This window comes from Chiloscyllium plagiosum, unplaced genomic scaffold, assembly GCF_037043375.1.
Source record: "Chiloscyllium plagiosum isolate Xiang-an unplaced genomic scaffold, Cpla_swu_hap1 HiC_scaffold_21, whole genome shotgun sequence".
NCBI lineage: Eukaryota > Metazoa > Chordata > Chondrichthyes > Orectolobiformes > Hemiscylliidae > Chiloscyllium > Chiloscyllium plagiosum.
The window spans coordinates 23,219,389-23,238,430 of record NW_028270159.1 but is presented as its reverse complement, the minus strand read 5'-3'; the positions used below and the strand labels follow the sequence as shown (position 1 = coordinate 23,238,430).

The following is a 19,042-nucleotide window of genomic DNA, read 5'->3' as shown; positions in this document are numbered from 1 at the left end:
AATAATTGACCTTCTGTGGGTTCAGTCTTTGTATCACCCACAGGAAAAATGTTTTAAACTAAAACGTTGCTCTGCATCCTGATAAAACGCCACTGCCCCACATGCAGAGGCTGAAGGAATGTTTCTATTTGTAGGCAGAGATTGGAGCGGTCTGAAGTCACATATGTGAGGAGTTTGTAAGGGCATCTGAATCTTATCCTATCTTTATAGGAAGGCTTTGATTCTGAACTGAGCATGTTAAAAAGATGAAACTCCTATTGCAAGTAGAAGTCAAATCAATTGGCAGAGATGCATTGAAGAAAAAGCAAGCTAATCACATGGGGGAGTAAGGAAGCAAAGGTCACTTGGAAAGGATGAGATGGGGTGGGGTGGGAGGGCATACAGTATACACCAGCATTAGTCAGTTGAACTGAATGGCCTGTTTCCATGTTGTAAATTCTATGCATTAATTATGGGTTTGGTAACCTGACAGCTCTTACTCATACATGACCAGCAGGCTGAATTTGATCTCTTTTGATGACAAGCAATGTCCCACAGTTCTGAAGTGAAGCCACCACTGATACCACAATTTCAACCCAAGGCTAATGAGAGCCTAACATCCTGCCAGTCCCATCACTGAACAATGATTAAATTGCTTCTGGCTGAAGAATAAGAATTGTAGATGCAAATTAAGGAGTGAGAGGGAGAATTATTTATTTAACAATCAACTATAACTCCTCTAATGAATCGGTCAGTCTTGTCTAAAGATCCCATTTGCTACTTTTTGTTTGTTTCGTACTTTTTGTCATTGCTTCTTTCAAAATTATTCATCTCAATTTCAGTCTACATTTAGTAAGAGAAAATCTCCTTGGACAGGCTTTGATGTCTGTTATGGTCCACATAGTCACTCTAAACTATAGTGAAATAGGAACCTCTGTAAAGGTGCCATGCCATTAATTTGAATGGGACCAGTTTGCATAATTGAATTAACTTCAACTGGCTCATTTCCAGTCACTTGACGTTTGCACTCTATCTTGTGGCTCATTTGTAAGGCTCACTGATCAGCCTTTGAAACTTGATGTTGTGAATTTCAGTATTTCAGACTGTGACAGCCATTGGAATATACAGATTTTTGACAGCAATGTTTTTACTTATTTTTTTCTTTTTCAATCTTCTTAGGAATCCTTTGGCAAGAGTCATGAAGTGTCTTGTGCCCAGCAGCTTCAATGTATCAATAAATAATTATTTTCCTTCTTTCTCTTCTTTCCCCTCCTCAGTGTTACCTGGAACTCGGTATATGATAGGTGACATCCCTACTATTTCACTGCATGATCTGGAATCAAGTCTTTGATGTTGAGCTTTAAATCATTGCTAGTGGCTTAAGATCTGATGATGCAACTTTATTCCAATAACATTTTGCGTTAATGAAAAATGTAAGCATATTAATTGTGAATCTGTCTTTAATCTCCAATGAGTTTCACATTAATTTCAAGTTCTGGAAAAGTAGTTAAATATTCTGCGAGGCTTCTGCTTTTATTGCTCAGTGACAGAGAGAAGGGGTCAGTCACAAGAGAGTCATTTAATATTTCATATCATTATATATTGACCTTGTTCTACATTATTTGCAACATGGAAACTACTTGGTCCTTGAAGTACTTTGAATTCCTTGTGCAAATGGGTGACAGGTGCCCATTTGACTGTTTCTTAATCCTTAATGCAGTTTCTTTTAGCCCAACACGCCCTATTTTGTTCAATGTGTGGCAGACATGTACAATAATAGGTCTATTATTTGAACTGCATCATTTTGAAAGTACTAACCTGATTGGCATCATTGGAAATGGTGATCTACCTATTTTATTTTGCCAAGTCACTGGAGTGTAGTGAGTTTAGACATCTAATTATATGACCAAGTTCAGATCCAACCCACTGAGCCACCACAATAGGGAAAGGAGGGAGATCCCCAAATCCGTCCCAGCTGAAGTAGGAATTGAAGTCTGTGCTGTCGTCATCATTCTAATTCAGACCTATACCATGGGGTTGAAACTGCTATGGTAGTGTTGTAGTCTGGCAGCTGTGGATAATGATGCTAGTAGTTCTTGCACGTGTTTTGTTGGTTTTATTCACTTGTCGGATGTGGACATTGCTGGCTCGGCTAACATTTGCTGCCATCCCTAATTGCCCTTGAGCAGGTGATGGTGAGCTGTGTTCTTGAACCACTGCATTCCATATTGAAAGGATTGCAGAGTGATGTTCAAACAGGTTGACCACATTCTGAATGGACTTTCCCTGACCATCCAGTTCCAAACTGGGCTTCAAACCTGGAGGTCCTGGCTCAGAGGCAGGGATACTTTCCCATTTGCCCCACAACTCCCTGTTACTTCAGATGTGCAACTTAGATGGATTGACAATGGTAAATTGCCCATAGTATTCAGGTGCATGCAAGTTAGGTGGATTAGCCACAGGAAATGCAAGGTTACAGGGATATGGTAGAGGGATTTGGTCTGGGCTGGATGCTCTTGGGAGGGTCAGTGTAAACTTGTTTGACCAAATGGCCTGTTTCCACACTGTAGGGATTCTATAATCTAATCTATTCTATGTTCAGATACAAAACTGCAATTTTGCTGAACACTTTGTGCTGCTGAAGGCATCTCCCCTTCTTCTGCATTTCCCTGACTTTGTGAGAAATTAATTTTGAACAGAAACAGAGTTATAGCTCAGTCACTTATGAACCCTGGTTAAAGTCTATAAACTAAGAGGGGCACAAAGGCGGCAATGGTTGGAGAAACGCAGCATCTGTGGGGAGAAAGCAGTTGCTGAAACGTTAACGCTTCACAGATGCTGCCACACCTGCTAAGTTTATACGGCAATTTCTGGTTTTGTTTCAGATTTCCAGCGTCCTCCGTTCTTTGTTGAATTTTAAACTAAGAGTGGCCTTGGAGTGGGTAGATTTCCAAACCACTACCGCTCTCGTCTGTAAATCAAAGGCAAAGTCTCGGACACGTTCTCTCCCGTTTCCACGTGGACTTTGGAGGTTAATTGTGAATGGTGGGTTTACTGGGGAACCGACTGTGCTGACTGCTGGGATCCAGGGGTCCACTGTCAACTACCTGATCCGAGCGCCTGTAATTTACCAACCCCTTCTCAGTCAGTCGCTCGGCGTGCATTTTTTCTCTACAATTATAATATTACAGTGATACAAATCGGCAATGGCAGCTGCTCAGAGAGGATTTTAATTGAATGATTATTGTATTAAGTGGCGTTTTTTTTAAATGGAACAAGTGTCCCCAGGAATCCAAAGTGCATTCAATGCCGGGTGTCTTGTATAACTGGAAAAGAGATTGAGCAGGCAGGGTGTATTCAGCGAAATAGACAAATCATTAATAAAACAATGTGGTTTAGTGTGGGCTCCTTTACAACGTTCAGATCAGACTGTTCCCCATACACCATGTAAGAGTTAATCTGAAAGGAATGATCAAGGGGGGCTAAACCTGGAAATTAACAGGCAACGTATTAATCCTGAGGTTAGATGTATTCGGAAATCTGAGTGAATACCTTACCGAGGGATATGCATTTTGCATTCACTATTGTGGAAAAGAACATTAACTACTGACAATATTATTACCTTCCCCCGACTCCCAGGTCAGACAAGAACCATTTCACTGTGTTTTATTTAATCATAAATCCCTGCTCCGTAAAATGAGAAACAAGAGCGATCACTCTTTCGAGCTCCTTCCGCATGTCTCCCTCAGTTCACCTTCCTGACAGATATGAGCTCGTACATCGCTGCCTGGGTCATGAGCCATCGCTGAGTGGGTCCAGATATTTGAACGCTTCACTGCAGAGAAAACCTGCAAGAAATTAAATTCTTCACTTGGATGGTTAGGGTGACTCGCTTGCTCTGTCGGCTTGTTCTTCATTATTTTTCGGCTGATAACTGACTTGCGAGGATGTCTTGTCTGTTTAATGCCATCGCGGCTGGTTCATAGGAGGAATAGGCTGTCAGTCTCTCTTTTTATTTCGCTCCCCCCTTCCATACAAACCCACCGATTTTGACTCTGCAAATTCATTATATCACAGGAGCTGAAATAAAAAAAAACACACAAGGATGTCCTTATTCAGCAAATCATATAAGATATTTGCAGCAACCTCCCCCCCCCCCCCCATCCAAATTATCTGCAGCACAGTCTTGTTAGAGATAATGGTGTATGTAGGCCAGTTAAAATGTATTGGGGAGAGGGGTAAAGGAATTAACCTTTAACAGCCACTATACTGGCGAGAATGAGAAGTGGTGTTTGGAATGATTGGAAATTATCGGTGTATGAGAATAAAAACATCTCGCTTCATAAAACAGTGCTAAATAATATAAATCGTTAGAATGGTTGGAAATTACAAATGAGCCACATTTCTGTTCCCGCATTTTCTCCAACATAAAGACGCAGAATCCTCAAACGAATAGCAAAGATTGAAAAAGCACCAAGTACATCCCGTGAATAGGTTGTGGCTGGTAATTAGCTTCTCCTTATAGACTCACCCTTTCAAAATTGAAAATCACATATTTAAATCCTACACGTTTAATAATTGCCACCATTGATTGGCATTTAAGAATCAGCCTCCAAACAATAGGCAGTTGTCTCTTCCAAAGATCTCTGAAATCAAGCATCATATTCTTTTTAGCTCTTAGGGGGGTTTTAAATACATTATTGATTTTTTTTTGCAATGGAAGACTACTGCATTACGACCAGGTTGTTTTATTCTTTATCCATATGACATTTAGGTACTTGTGAAAAATTATAGCAATTATAAAATCAGCATTTGACTGGTAAAAAAGTGCAATCAGCTGTCACATTGGAAAGCACTTGTTCTGGAATACTATTAGCTCTGTGAGGCTGAGGCACAGTGCTGAGAGAGAGAAAAAGGTTTAACCAAAGGGCAAATGCATGAAATTTACTTGGAAATTGCTATTTATCACCCTGTGACTTCCTATTGTAAAACTGTGCAGACACTTTGTAGATACCATTGGTACTCCATCTACTCCAATCCTCACAGCCTGTCTTGCTTTGTAACAATGTTGTTTTACAAATCTTCATAATGAGCACTGCTGATAAATGACGAATGTTTTAAGAGGGCCAGGACTGCAGTGACTTCCCTGATCATCACATTTTCATGCTTGTAATATTTTGAAGAAAGTGCAAACTTTTAACAGAATGCATGGCACACTGAGTTCCAAAAGATGTATTGGGGATGAGGGGGCATTGGCTGGTGTGCTGGATGCTGTACTTTCACTTAGAGATCTATTACTGGGGAACTAAGTGAAATGAGCTTGGGCAGTCATTATCTACATCCCAATGGACTGGAATTTGGGGCACAAATGGCCCATTATTTGGCACTAATTGGGGTAGGATTGTTCAGAGGTTATAGGGATGGCTGTTGTGGGAAAAGGAAATGTCATACTGGTACAGTAGCTTAAAAGGAAGCATGAATCTGACACGGAAACACTTGATGCTTTCGAATATGCAAACTATGAGTTAGATTTACTATTGGAAAAATTAAGATCAGCTTCATGAGGGAAAGTATAATATGTCAACATTAAACATTGATATTCAGGACAGAAACCAGCTATTCACAGTTTATCCAAGCCTTGTCACACCTTATGTCACTGACCCTGTTAACACACTTTTCTACTCCTGTCTACCTCATTCACTTGTCTAGTCTTCCTGAAATACATTTTCATTATTCAACTCAGCTACCATAGGTCAGGGTGTATAAATTAACCTCCTACCTGTGAAAAAATTCTACACTCACTTTAGGAGTTAGCCTCAATTTTTAACTTCAGAAATGCATATTCACTCACCTTGCAAGTTGGTGTGTGGAATTAAGCAGGTAATACAGGTCATGTTGCCAAAAGGATATGTAGGAGTTTAAGACATGCCCACACAAAGCAGACTGTACATGGTGAATGATCAACAGAAATGGCTCCTCTGCCAAAAAGAATGAAGCATAAAGCTGGTTTTAAGCTAAAAGTCGTAACAATTGCCAATTTGTCGAATAATTGTGCTGCAGCAAGGGAATTCAATGTTAATGAGAAACTGGGGTGAGAATGGAGGAAGGAATACACCCTGATGACGGTGAGACCCAAGACCACATGCATCATGAGAACAGGCATCAGCCACTGACTTGACTTTGAGAAGCATGGGTACCTGGAAAAGTATCAGCATGGACACACTGTCACCTCAAATGAAATGTGTATGTTATGAAGGTGTAGGTGTGTACTGTACCTTTAAGAGAGGAAGCTGGCAAGGACTGACTGAAAGTACAGAGTGTGCTGAACAATTTAAAAATGTAACATTTGGTTGAGTATTGTCAAGCGGGAGGTAAAAGATGGGTTAAGAGAAAGGTGTTGTAAATAGTTGTTGTTTCAATGTTCTCTTTTGGACTTAAAGAATAAAATTGCTTTTTTTTCTTTAAATAGTAAAATCTGGGATGGTTCTTTGCCTCTCGAAATTTAACAGATTACAGCGCAAAGTGAGCTTCTCTGCGTGTCGGGTTTAAATTGGCAGAGGGGTTTACCCCATGTCGGAACATATATAAGTGGGTAAGCGGGCCAAATCAATTCCAGATTCCAGTCAAGATTTTAGAATAATAGCTATCTGATGAGGCCAATTCATGGAATGAAAATGTCTATTGTTACTACGGAATTGATGGGGTTGAAAGTTGACAAGTCCCTGGGACCTGATAATTATATCTCAGAAAGTTAAAGGAGGTTGCTATAGAGATAGTTGATGCATTGAAGATAATCTTTCTGAAGTTTGGAAACTAGGCATTGTCACCCCACTATTTAAGAAGAGAAAAAACAGAGCTGCTAGCCATATCAGTAATAGGGAAAATGATAGAATCCATTATGCCAAATGTGAGAAATGGGCATTTGGATAGTAATGATCTGATTGGGCATAGTCAGCATGGCCTGAATGGGAAATCGTGTCGAACAAATATGTTAGAGTTTTTGAGGATGCTATTCACAAAATAGATACAAGGAGTCAATAGACATGGTATGGTCATCTGGACCAGAAGGGCTACACCCTACATATCTGAAGACATAGCAGAAGAGATGGTGGAAGCTTTAGTAGTGACCTTTCAGGAATCGCTAGAGATAGGAAGAACTAGAAAATTGCTAATGTAACATCCCCTCCCCCCAATTTAAGGAGGGAGCAAGGCAAAAGACAGGAAATTATAGACCGATTAGCCTGACCTCAGTGATTGGTAAGATTTTGAAGTCCATTGTGCAGAATGAGATTTCTGAATACTTGGGTGTGCACTGTAAAATAGGGCAAAGTCAGCATGATTTCATCAAGGGGAGATCCTGCTTGTCAAATCTGTTAGAGGAGAAGGTTAGACCAAGGAGAGCCAATGGATGTTATCTATCTGGACTTCCAGAAGGTCTTTGATAAGGAGTTGCGCAGGAAGCTGCTGAGTAAGATAAGGGCCCATGGTGTTAGAGGCCAGGTACTAGCATGGATAGAAGATTGGCTGTCTGGCAGGAGGCAGAGAGTGGGGATAAAAGGGTCCTTCTCGGGAAGGAAGCTGGTGACGAGTGATGTTCCTCAAAGGGTCAATGTTGGGACCACAACATTTCATTTTATACATTAATGATCTGGATGAAGAAACTGAGGGCATTCTGGCTAGGTTTGCAGATGATACAAAGATAGGTGGAGGGATGGGTGGTGGGGAGGCTGCAGAAATATTTAGAGTTGAAAAGTATGGTGCTGGATATCCAGCATCCAGTTCTCCTATTCGCAGAGGATTTGGACAGGTTAGGAGAGTGGGCAAAGAAGTGGCAGATGAAATTACAAGGTGGGAAAGTTTGAGGTCATGCACTTTGGTAGGAAGAATAGAGGCATGGATTATTTTCTGAATGGGGATGAAATTCAGAAATCTGAAGTGCAGCTGTGGAGTCCTAGTCAAGATTTCTCTTAAAAAAAAACTTGCAGGTTGAGCCAGTAGTTGTCATTCATCTTGAGAGGACTAGAATATAAAAGCAGGGATGTACTTCTGAGGCTTTATAAGGCTATGGTCAGACCACATTTCGAGTGTTGTGAGCAATTTCAGGCCCCATAACTCAGGGAAGATGTATTGGCCCTGGACCGGGTCCAGAGGAGTTTCACGAGAATGATCCCAGGATTGAAAGGATTAATATATGAAGAATGTTTGAGGACTCTAAGACTTACTCGATGGAGTTTAGAAAGATGAGAGGGGATCTGATTGAAACTTGCATAATACAGAATGGCCTGGATGTTAGGAAGGTGTTTCCATTGGCAGGAGAGACAAGGGCCCAAAGGCACAGCCTTAGATTAAAGGGAAGACCTTTTACAAAAGAGATAAGGAAAAACTTCTTCAGCCAGAAAGTGGTGAATCTGTGGAATTCATTGCCACAGAAGGGTGTGGAGGCCAGGTCATTGAGTATATTTAAAATAGAAATAGGTAAGTTCTTGATTGCCAAGACGATCAAAGGTTATGGGGAGAAAGTGGGAAAATGGGATTGAAAAATCCATCAGCCATGATTGAATGGCAGAACAGACTCGATGGGCCGAATGGCCTAATTTCTGCTCCTATGTCTTACGGTTTTATGGTCTTATGGTATACTTGGAATTTCAGAAAACCTTTGATTATGTCACCCCAGGAAGTTGGTTAGCAAAATTGAAGCATATGGGATAGGAGGCAATGTCCTATCACGATTAATGATTGGCTAACAGATAGGGAGCAGAGAGTAGGAATAAGTGGGTCATTGGCAGGCTGTAACAAGAGGAGTATCAGAGAAATCTGTGCTTGGGCCCCAGCTGATCGCAATATATACCAATGATTTGGATGTGGGAATGAAATAAAAAAGTTACAGATGTGTGAATGCTGCAAAACTAAGTGAGAAGGTTTGTTGTGAGAAAGCTGTAAAATGACTTCCCAAGGATTTATACAGGCTTAATGAGTAGGCAAGAACATGGCAGATGGAATATAAAGAGTTAAAAATGTGATATTATCCACTTTGGTAGGATGAACAGATGTGCAGTGTATTTCTTAAAGATAAGAGATTGATAAGTGTAGATGTACAAAAGGACCTAGGTGCTATTCAGTCACTGAAAGCTAATATACAAGTGCAACAAGCTACAGAAGGTGAAGAGAATTTGAGTACGGGGTAGTGAAGTCTTGCTTCAATTGTATTGGAACTTAGTTAGACCGCACCTGGAGTACTTTTGGCCCAATTTTGGCCTTCTTACCTCAGGAGGGATATTACTGCCAGAAAGAAACTGCAACGAAAATTAACCAATAGCTGGATTGTGTTACAAAGACAGAATGGGGAAACTGTGCTTGTATTCTCTAGAGTTTTAAAAAAAAAGAAGTGATCTCATTTAAATCTATAAAATACTTCTGCAGACAGATAGGTCGAGTAAATAGAGGTAAGACGTTTCACCTGGTTGGGGAATCTAGAAGCAGGGATACAATTTCAAAATAAGAGGGGGATGCTTTAAAGACCGAGATGAGGAGAAATGTTTTTTCTCAGGTGGTTGTGAATCTTTAGAATTCTCTTCCCTGGAGGGTTGTTGATGCTTAGTCTTTGAGTAGAAATCTATCAGTAGATTTCTGATTAGCTATTGCATATAGAGTTAAGTGGATAATGTGGGTAAAAAGCATTGAAGTGTTCAACCATCAATGATCGTATTAAATGGCAGAGCAGGCTAAATGGGTTGAATGGCCTACTCCTAGCCCTATGCATGACCATGACTACTCAGAGAAGACCAAAAGACCCCCAAAACCAAAATGACCAGTTTCCAGTGCTTCATCTTCAGAAACTGGCAAATATGAGTATCTGCTTATGTCACATTGACAACATGAAACACCCATGAGTTCCAAAAAGCCCAGAAACTGAACTGCAGAGCAGGAAAGTTCAAAACATTTTTAGTGAAAACCATCGGACACAATATGATGAGATTCATAGTGGTACTTGGCGAAATGGCCAAGGTAACAAAATTAAGGCCTTTGGTAACTTCCAAATGTAAAGCCATGCTGAAGACCAAGATATTTTATGCATGTGCATCATGACACTTGGATGGGAATGGAGTAAAATTGTGAATTGATAATATCTGGAATAGACATCTTGATGGCTTACTCAAAGAATGCAGCCACCTCATGTGAAGCTTATTTAGATCCCACATAACTGACAAGGTCCACAGGCGCCTGCAACAAAATAACGTTAAATTGAAGGTATATGAGGGAGTCTAATGGAAGAGTGGATGTGTGCCTCAACAAGCTCTTCAAGGATCATGTTCACACTGATTGGAACAGCTTAATGGTTAATGGGTTAAAAACCTTCCGAAAGGTTGTAGGTTTGTATGCTGCCCTGCTTAATATTTTGTTTGAATCCGTCAGCAAATTGCAAGATACAATTAATGCACAAATTATTGTTTAAATCATTCAAAATGTGGAGTATTTAATTCAATAAATGGTAAACAAGATATATGCTGTAAAAGAAACGAGACCAACAGCTCCAAATCTGTTCTCGAGTGGATCCCTTTATCATGATATAGGCCACAGCCAAAGTGACTAGCAATAAATTCAATGAATTCTATTCATCAGATGCAGAATATGATGAATTTAACAGATTTTAAAATGTTTTGATGGTGGTTAAAGGTATCCATTTGGAATTAATTCAGTCAATAAAATCTGTCACATTAATTTAATTTGAAATAGTTTTTTTCATCATATCAAAATGGTGACCACCTACACTAAGGCCATAATTCACATTTTATATTCAGTTCCAGTTTTGAGGCTTTCAAATGTTGAATCACATGCCATGAACTATGGTACTCAATTTGATAGCAAATTCAACATTATAACCACTCTCTGTTAATTGCGTTTTCAATGTGTATTTCTCTGGATGCTAAATTTGTAGTGTTGCACATAATATGCAAAGCTTTATAATGGGGCTGTGTTGCTGTGCAATAACAAATAATTTAGATTTAGGTTTTATTATCATCTACTTAAGTACAGGAGTACAATGAAAAATGTACAATATCACCATTCTTGTGCCACCTTAGGTACAAAGGGACCTAGATCCAAAATCCAAGGTACAAAAATAGAAAAATAAAGAAATAAGTTAAAAAGTTCAACACCACATTCTTCTTAGTATAAAGTGGAAAAATAAAGAAATAAAGTTAAAAGCTAAACATAACAAACCTTTCTTAAGCCATGGGCCTAAAAATACTCCATGCTGGGCTTTCCCCCACTCTCCCCCACGCTGGGCATACTTTCACTCGCTGGGCATGTTTCACCTACTGGGCACACTTTCACCCATGCTGGATATACTTTCACCGGCTGGGCATGCTTTCACCCACACTGGGCACACTTTCACCCACACTGGGCACACTTTCACTCGCTGGGCATGTTTCACCTACTGGGCACACTTTCACCCACACTGGATACACTTTCACCGGCTGGGCATGCTTTCACCCACCCTGAGTGAAGTCCCGCCCAGGCTTGCCAGTCGCTTCACCGCTAACCATGATCTGGGCTCACTAAATATGATCTAGCTCACATGAGGAAAGATCTTGTTAACTATCCTGGACTTGTGTAGGGGGGGGGGGGGGGGGGGGAAATAAAAATTATGACTGTTTGGAAAAAAGACTCATTCACGAGGTTCAACTTTTTATTAGAGTTAAGGAATAAAATCAATGCTTCCTCAGTGCTACTGAGTTGAGACAAATACTGAAAATGATCAACATCTGGTTCTCTTTATTTTGAAATCTGTTTGCTCACACTGCTAAATGCAGCTACATGGGAATCAGCCCAAATCTGAGCTGCCTAGCTGTTTTAGCTTACTGCAGACTTCCAAAAGCTGTCAGTATTCTGGGTGATCTCCTGCTAAACCATCCTTAGGATAGGAGGAAGCATGGTGACCAAGCTAGCCCTCCCTTCACTGCACTGGGACCAAGGACGTCTGGGAGCAACTGGGAGCCAAGGGTGGATTTGATCTCTGAATCGGTGACATTGGCACCAGCTGACCTTTCATTTAGTTCAAAGGTGGCAAATCACATGAATGTAAGGTGCTTCATCAGTTTAAAGCCTTTAAGTCCTGAGGACTGCCATGTTGTTGTGGAGATAGCAATCACAGCAAAGTTAAACCTTTGTGCCCAGAATGGATGGTAAAGCTGGAGAAGATTATGACAGACGTGGGTGTGGGGAAATATGCCTAATCCATGGGGCCCCCACATAGCCCCTCAGGCATAGCTCTAAACTCTTCCAAAAGGTAGAAGAGAGCAACAGACCCCAGAAAGGAATTTAAAAACTTCCAGTGCAAAGAGTACTCAGAAAAAGATGAGAATGGGAAAAGGGAAAATATTAAGTTCATACACTTATTCTCTGGATCACAAATCTTTATACAACTGCTACAACAGACAGCATTATAAATACCTTATCCATTAAGCTTTGTTACAATCAGCAAGTACTATAAGTAGTGCCATGACTGGGAGACATGATAAGCAACGTTACAACCAAGCAATACAATAAGATGGGTCATAATTACCAGGCACAATAGCCAATGGTAGAACCAATAGGCAAAATAAGTAGGGATGTAACTGAGAGATACAGAAACAGTGAGTTCACTGCTGTAGCAAGCAGGTACAAGAAGCACTATTATTACCAGAAGCTACAATAAGCAGTGTTATAAGTGGGAATAAAATAAGTAGCATTTGATAATGCAGGTAAAGCAATCAGTCACATTGCAAGTATGTAGCATTAAAAGACAGTCACTCTAAAAAATGTAATGAATGACATTTAATACCAGAGACTAGAACCAAACAAAGTATATCAAATATGTTGTTCAAATCAGAGGAAAAGTAGTATTGTTTCCCTGATTTAGTTCCCAGCAGCATTGTTTTTGAGGTATGATTAACAAGCAGTATCCCAGTACATTTTGTGAATGCCAGATATCTACTGGCAAGGAGCAAACCGGTGAGAACAGAATAAATCATCAAAGTCACTAATGTTCTTCAGGACCTTTTTTTGCAGATTTCTGTTTGGGAATATGGTGTACAAGTTCAAGAACACATTTTGTTCTTACATGTAAACTTAAAGAAAAGAAAATTTGTGTTCTTGATCTCTCACAAGAACAGAGACAAATTTTGTGTTCCGAGGGGAGAGACAGTGTAAAGGCTTGGCTAGAGATAGTTTATGTGTCCGAACTGTGAAAGGCTGTTCCATAGATCATTGATGCACTTCAAACTGGTGCACCATTCACATTGATGTTGGTGTTACTTTGTTACTACATTCACAACTGGCAAATGCAAAATCAACACGCCTGCATCTCCACTGGGACTTGCCCAAATCATGTGACTTAGTAGTGGTAAGATCTGGACATGCAGGTCAGCTTCATAAGGAAATTTAGGCTCAACAGGGAGGTTTAAATCCAGTTTTCCAGCAGCTTCATAAAGACTTGCAGGGCCATTAGGGATATCTGCAAATGTGCTGTCAGTGAAGGTCACCAACTGTCCTCAATGCTTGCAAACAGAATCAGGAGCCAGTTTATAATGAAACAAAATAACTATAACATACATGGAATGTTGGCATGCTCATCCAACAAAGGCAGCAAAGGTATGTCCAGTTCTACTGCTCCACATTCTCCTTGCACATTGCCCTGTCCCCACGACCTATGAGACCCCATTAAATCGTCCTCCCCACCGTTTACCATTCTGCCAGCAGATGGCCTCAGGCCACACGTTTAAACCAATTGGCTGCCAGCCAGCTGTCTCTTTCCATCTGTTTTGAGCAGGCAACTACTCAACAGAATGGAAATGCAGCCTGCCTGGGAGGTAGGGGTGAGAGCTCAGTGTGGGGGTGGGGGATGGCTAGCACATTGCAAATTGCGGCACAATGAATTTTGCACTCCCCCAACAATGTCCTGGTTCATTCACCTGAAATCTATTCCTGGCTAAAGTACATCTCTAAATGTTCCCTTATTTGAAGGATTAACACTAGTAAATGGCTACTTGCTCAAATGGTGACTATGAGTAACAGAGACTCACGCAGATGGCTCTAACTCAATGGTAGAGTTCTCTGATACTGGGGTCGGTCTGGGCTCATTAGTGGATGAAAGGGCTAAGGATAAGCATGGAGCTTCATTCTATTAAATCATTCAGATTCAGTGGCCCACACCCTTCTTCCAATTGGTGTGACAACATTGACATACCAACAACTGAAAATAATAGACAAGGAAAGGTCCATTGAGGTTGCTCCAAATCACGATGACTGTGGCATCAGGACTATTCACTTCTTCCCTCTCTCCCTTGACCTGCCACATTTGTGTATTCACCTGGGATAGGACCGGGTGAAATTAAATACTCTTGAAAATTGAAGCAATAGCAACTTACATTTATAAAGCACCCTCAATGTAGTAAAACTTCCTATAGTACTTCAGAGGATGATTTTGCAGCAAAATTTGATATGGAGCTGATGAGCAGATATTGGGGCAGATGACATAAAGTTTGGTCAATGCAGAAATCTCAACTGGGGAAATGCAGAGACCTTAGAGGATTGTGCAGACTTGGGAGGGGAGAGGCCAAGGAAGGGTTTGAAAAGAAGGATGAAAAATTGACACTAGTCCAAGACATCACAGAAGTTACCCAGATAGCAGCTCCCTGAACACAGAGTCAACAGCAACCATATCAGCAATGTATTCCAGAGGCTCAGCACTCATTGGGAAAATAAGGCACAAGAGAATCCTTATAGATTAGCTCCATTGCTCAGTCACAGAATCAATCTCGAAATAGAGCTGAGGGAGAAGATGTTCTTGTATCAGTGAGTGCCCTTTACCTGGGTGAATAGTATTTGAGTAAAATGCAGGTTTCTGCTCGGCCAGGAGAACAGCAAGGGGTTTAGTTGAAGGCTTCAAATGTTTGCCCAGATATCAATTCGATCTCAAAAGACCAATTATGTCCAACTTCAAATTATGGTCCACCTCATCTTTGCATTTCTTACCTTTTAGACTTCACTCTCCTGGCTATTGTCCTTTCCTGCAGCCTACTTAAAAGTGAGCTCGTCACAGCCTCAGCCACAATATCTAAAGACTCATCATGCCCTATTCACCCATTTACCTTCTAATCTGAGCTGGCTCCTCATCAAGCAACACCCCGATTTTAAAATTTGCATCTTTGTTTTCAAATCTGTCCAAAGTCTTGCCCCTCCCTGTTTTCAACTTCATGAGCTCGATAAACGGTTTGGGTCATTGCATTGCTGAATTTCTGGCCACGTGTACATTTCTGGGACAAATCACTGAATCACTGCTCAGTTTTCTAGGACTTAAGCTCTGCGATGCCTTCCTTACATTTTACATTCTCTCTCTCTCTCCTCTTTTAAGATGTTTTTAAAAACCTATTGAGGCAAGTATTTCTTCAGTTGTCCCAATACCTTCTTATGTGGCTTGGCATTGAATTTTGTCTGATAATGCTTCTGTAAAGTGCCTTGGTACACTTAACCATGTTAATAGCTCTATATAAATGGAAGTTGTTGCTGTCTTATCAAATGTCATTTCTTTTGCCTTTGTGTGCAGTGTGATTTGAAAGCAAAAATCAGAAGGGAAAAATTGTTGGAGGTAACCTGTGTAGTGACGTGTTACAAATGTAAAAATAAAATCCTTAAGGACCCAGTTTTAAGCTGTGAAAATGTGAGTTCAAGTCAAAAGAACAGCGAGCTTCATAAAGAATTGAGCAAAAAATCAAGTAAATTACTATTTTTAAAAATTTTTGAACATGCAAACACTGACCATATAAATGCCCAGCTGTATGTGATAAAATTGTCAGCTTTATTTACTGAAACAAAAAACCATTAAAAGACTGCTATAAAGTGGTGCCTGCTTTTTGTGAGATTAGAGTGCGAGGGGTTGAATTAAATGTTTATAACAGGCTGCATTTTACCTTGTCCTGCAATGATATAAAATCAGTCTGTAAATAATAGGCTATCATAGAGGAATCATCTTTTTATATTAACCAGTGTAGGGTACAGCTTTCATTATGCCTGAGCCAGAACAAAATAAAAGATTATATTTTGCTTGAACATGTTGTTATTTAATTTTGACCTTCAGAGGGACCAGTCAGTGTACATTAACGCAAATAACCTGATTCGGAGATGCCGGTGTTGGACTCCTGTTCACCTGCCTATTTTGTTCAGTTATCAGAAATTGACACCAAATTTATTTACTTAACAGCTAGTTGTGTGTTAGCTTAGGTGGGATTAAGAGTGCATGGGTTGATTTAATACACTTAGATTGGATACCCAGTGGTTCCTAGGATTATCCAATGTGTTGTGATCAAACAACAATTCCAAAAAGCATTGGACTCTCTCTTGAAAGATGCAGTTATACTCTCTAACTTTTAGTTCCCCCGCCCCACCCCCCAAGTACTAAATAAGCACATGCCTCTTTTGTCAGGTTTTATGATATTGGGAATCCCTGTTCAGTCTGGTTAGATCCTTCTCCCCACCCCTACGCCGTGATCTTGTCTTTGTCGATTGAGTTAGTTCTCTGAGTGTTTCAGTAAAGTCCCTCAATTGGCTTTGAATCCCCAAAACAAAATAGCTTAAGAGCTGAAAGACAGGTGGCTAGCACTCCGAGTTTATAAAATGGTATTAACATTTTATTATTCCAAGGTAAGCTTTTCAAAACAGAATTTTAAATGTTAGCCTGCTGTTCCAGATCACAAAAACCTTTAATTTTATGCAAATGAACAGCAAGGATCCGAGAGCTAAATGTAAACGAACAGTGTCTTTGTAGTGGAGGTTCAGAATAGAAAAAATCCCAGGGAATCTTTAATTGCTGTCTGAAATTATGTAAATCCCTCTGCTAGGCAGAATGCAATTATCCTGCTCCCTTCTCTGCCAGCATTACCAATGTCTAACAAAATATCTCTGGGTGACATTTAGATGCGGTAATGCAAATGAGAATTAATTTTCTTCCAAGACAAAGGGCAGTGAAAAGATCACATCATTCTAATACAATAAAGCGGAAAAGATATTTCTGACAGAGTGCCTTACAAAAGGCGTTACCTAATGCCAGGAGAGGGGAGACAAAAAAAGCACATCTCTAAAATGAAGTAAAACTCACAAAGCTTCAAAGAATCATGATATTTTTTAAAAAAACAGACGAAATCATTTCCTCTGATGGTTTTTTTTTGTTACCGTTTTGTCCGGGGAGCTGGCTGTAATTCATCATGCGCTGTTACTGATAACTGGCAATAATTTCATAAAAGGATCAGATAGCTGCCTACTGTGATCTCGCTCAGTTGTGTTTCATTAAGACGAAAATTGTTTTTTAAAAAAAACACAATTTATATACGTTTGGCGTGCGTGCATCCTGCTATGTTGTTGCTGCTGCTTGTGCCTTGCCGGTCAATGTGACTTTCTGCGCCTGAAGTTACTCAGGTCGGTTGCTGTTTGTCAAGAGGAGCTGTAGTTTCCAGCCTGGAGCTAAACACTGATCAAAGCTGAGTACGCTCCAAACTGACCCAGGCATTTAGCCTTTCCCAATAAACATTTTACAAAAGGTCAACAAATGCCTTGTGACAAGATGCAAGCATCCCCCCCCCCCCAACCATCCCAGCATCCTCCTCCGCCATACCGCTCACGTCTAATCTAAATTGACCAACAAGCTTTGGAGACATTTTCTCCCCGCCTGTGTGATCCATTGTTGCATCTTTGGCTTTTCATGCAAAGATTCGCATGCGGTAGCCTGCCAGGGCCCAGACCTCAATTACATCTCGCTGTTCTGTCCGATAGCATTGACAGAAACTGACGGGAGGTACAGAGCTGTACCAATGCTACCCCCTTGTGACCAGAAGAACTGACGATGGCAGAGCACCGCAAAGCTGACACCATCCTCCCAGTAAACAGACACCAGCACCGCTGTTAACTGATTCTACGCCAGCAACTCCAACACAATCCTTCCCACAAGCAGGAGACTCGGGTAGCAGCCTTTGTTATTCTAGAATACATAGAGGATGATGAAAATAAGCCGAAACGTTCATAAAAATAAATTACCAAGCCAGAGGGGCTTGAATCGTTTTGGCAATTAATTGTAACAGCCACAGTTAAATGTTGGGAGTGCGGTGCTGGAAAAGCACAGCAGGTCAGGCAACATCAGCTCTGTCCATATTTTTGCCCAGTATTATTGACTAGCTGAAGGGGTAGCCATGGTCCCAGCTTGGAGTGAAATCTGTTTGCATGGGGCCCATGTGGCCATTTGTTCACTCTGAATGGGGGTGGATATTGCAAATGCCATTGGAAGATCCAGATCTAAATCTCCCATCTCTGTTATCTCCTGGAAGCTTTGTTTACACCAAATAAACATAAGGTCAGAAGTGGGGATATTCACTGATAATACCACAATGTTCAACTCCATTCTTGACTCACCAGATACTGAAGCTGTCCAGCCCCAATGCAACTAGGAGAAAGTGAGGACTGCAGATGCTGGAGATCAGAGCTTAAAAATGTGTTGCTGGAAAAGCGTAGCAGGTCAGGCAGCATCAAAGGAACAGGTGAATCGATGTTTCGGGCATAAGCCCTTCTTCAGGAATGAGGAGCGTGTGCCAAGCAGGCTAAGATAAAAGGTAGGGAGGAGGGACTTGGGGGAGGGGCATTGGGACTACGATAGGTGGAAGGAGGTTAAGGTGAGAGTGATAGGCTGGAGAGGGGGTGGGGGCGGAGAGGTCGGGAAGAAGATTGCAGGTCAAGAAGGCGGTGCTGAGTCTGAGAGTTGGAACTGAGAAAAGGTGGGGGGGGGGGTGGGGAAATGAGAAAGCTGGAGAAATCTGCATTCATCCCTTGTGATCGGAGGGTTCCTAGGTGGAAGATGAGGCGTTCTTCCTCCAGGCGTCATGCTGCCATGGTCTGGCGATGGAGGAGGCCAAAGACCTGCATGTCCTTGGCGGAGTGGGAGGGGAGTTAAAGTGTTCAGCCACGGGGCGGTTGGGTTGGTTGGTGCGGGTGTCTCAGAGGTGTTCTCTGAAACATTCCGCAAGTAGGCGGCCTGTCTCCC

At 41.1% G+C, this 19,042-nt stretch overlaps 1 long non-coding RNA gene across 1 annotated transcript in view; it reads right to left on the bottom strand.

Annotated features, from left to right (window-relative positions):
* Positions 1-1,282: 1,282 nt before the first annotated feature.
* Positions 1,283-19,042, bottom strand: part of LOC148146111 (uncharacterized) — a 61,094-nt gene continuing 43,334 nt past the window's right edge. Inside the window, exon 3 of the long non-coding RNA XR_015760776.1 lies at positions 1,283-4,059. This is a non-coding gene — a long non-coding RNA (uncharacterized LOC148146111). The remainder of the gene's footprint in view (positions 4,060-19,042) is intronic.